Below are 2,220 nucleotides of genomic sequence, written 5' to 3'. Positions count from 1 at the left end.
TCTCTGCAGCCCAAGTCAAGTAGGTATCTCTGCAGCCCAAGTCAAGTCAAGTAGGTATCTCTGCAGCCAAATTCGGAAGGCGTATCTGGGCGGTCATATCTGATTGGACTATATGAAAATAGGCGTGTCAGGCCGGCCGCATCTGATTTGACGATAGAAAAATGGGCGTGTCTGGTCGGCCATATTTGATTGGACATAGAAAAATGGGCTGAACGATAAAATGCCGTAACCACTGACACATTATGTCTAAAAACAAGGCGTTATTGGCAGATTGTGTTAACCACAGGCATATTATGTCTATGGTGTTAACCGGTTCGACATTAGCGGCGTCTCAGGTTCAACACTGGCGGCGTCTCGGTTCTACATTGCTCCAGTATACTGCCGCGGCGTCTCTATAACTTCTTTTTTCGACTCTCTTAACACAGAACTTTCGGTTACATTTCAAAATAAGAGCAACATAACGGGGAGAGCTAAATGTTAGTTTTTTTTTAATACCTAGCCATAACATTAAAAAACAAATTCCATTTTGGTTGTTGAAAAATGTGAACAAAGTTACAATCGATTCATAAAGAAAGAAAAATATTAATGATACTTAAACTGGCCTTGGGACAAAGGATGTTTCCTTTAACTTCACATTTTCTTGTTCAACCTGCAGTCACTACAGATGAGTGATTCTCAGTTTCTGTAAGATTTCTGCAACTGGAGCCGGTATTTCTGTTTACTGGTTAACTTCCTCAGCTGTCTCACATTTTAAAGGTCAACCCTACTCCATGTTTCAGTAGAAAACCAGCACATTTAGGAGTCAGTACATAACCAGACTTTTGGCCCTCACACCTGTACCCAGTTGCTCATGCTGCATGATGAGATCAGATTTATCCATATTTTAGAAATTACATTTAGCTTAGTCGACAAAACAATACAAATGAAGACTGTCTTATAAAAAGCTCTTGGTTTTGCAGTAAGCAGCCTGATTTCAAACTGACATCTTGGCCAAAGGTAAAATAAAAATCTTTGTGTTCTCAGAAAAGTTGTTTCAGGACCTCCAATAAACTTATGTACACATCAAAGCACACAAGACAGATTCAGGAATTCTCTTTGTTTTCCAGATTTCACATTTTTTTATTACCTTCAAACATACTCAAACAACATTTGATGCATCATTGAATTTTTTTTATTGTGTTTATTGGGACATCCATTTTTAGAAGTCATCGTAGCATCTGTTGGAAACACAGAACATAGTACAGTTAGAGTGTTGCTAGTTGTTACTTAATCCTGGATTGGATTTTAAAGTTAATTTTGATATTTTTTTCACAAGGAAAAAAAAAGTTGATTTCCTAAAGTTTAACTATAAATGAAGGAATTTGTGCATTCAGGTAATTGAAAATTAAGTAATTTCTCTAACATCCAACCCATTTTAGCCACTGAGCCATACCAAACACCCATAATCTATTCTTGAATGAATTATTGACTATTATTGACAAATTACAGACTTTTTATTGAATAAGTTATTACTCATTATTGAATCATTGACAATTTACACTCATGTTTGTGTTAACTCATGTTGCAACAAGGTCAGCAACTTTTGACTATTACTATGAACTATGTTAAACTTTGGAGGTGATTTATTTTGAAAGTCAACATCAGATATTGGTCAACATTGTTGGGCAACATCTTGGGGTTTTCTAGAGTCAACCTGAAGTGAGAGTGGTCCCTGACATGGCAGAAAGACATAAATATAATTAACAGCTTTTATTTGTTTGTTTTTTATATTTTTCAGTTATACTCAGCTTTTAAATATTTATTTTTCAAGTATTAAGAACTTTTATTTTCAACTTTTATTTTGAAAAGCAACACCCAGTTGTTGTAAACGTGCACAGTGAGGGCTGCTGTGGAGGCTCACTTTACCTCAGTGCGTTACGACAACAACGAGAGAACGGTCGAAACTATCGTGACCTACAATAAACGTACTTCAATAAAATGCATAAGTGAAAACATAGCATGCTTTATAAGTACAATAAATCATATTTCTTTGTCAAACATCGCAAAGAAACGTTACCTCATCAATAATCCTCGTGACTTTGAGGGTTACCCACAGCCAATCAGTGTTCGCCGCCGACAAACGCCTATTAAATACTGTTAGCCAATCAGTGTTCGCCGTCCATAAACGCCTACTCGCCAGAAACGCCCACTTTTGGTCTGCAGAGAACCCCTTCTCGCTTC

This window comes from Nematolebias whitei, chromosome 13, assembly GCF_014905685.2.
Source record: "Nematolebias whitei isolate Nwh7 chromosome 13, NemWhi1, whole genome shotgun sequence".
NCBI lineage: Eukaryota > Metazoa > Chordata > Actinopteri > Cyprinodontiformes > Rivulidae > Nematolebias > Nematolebias whitei.
Note: the sequence above shows the minus strand (reverse complement) of the source record.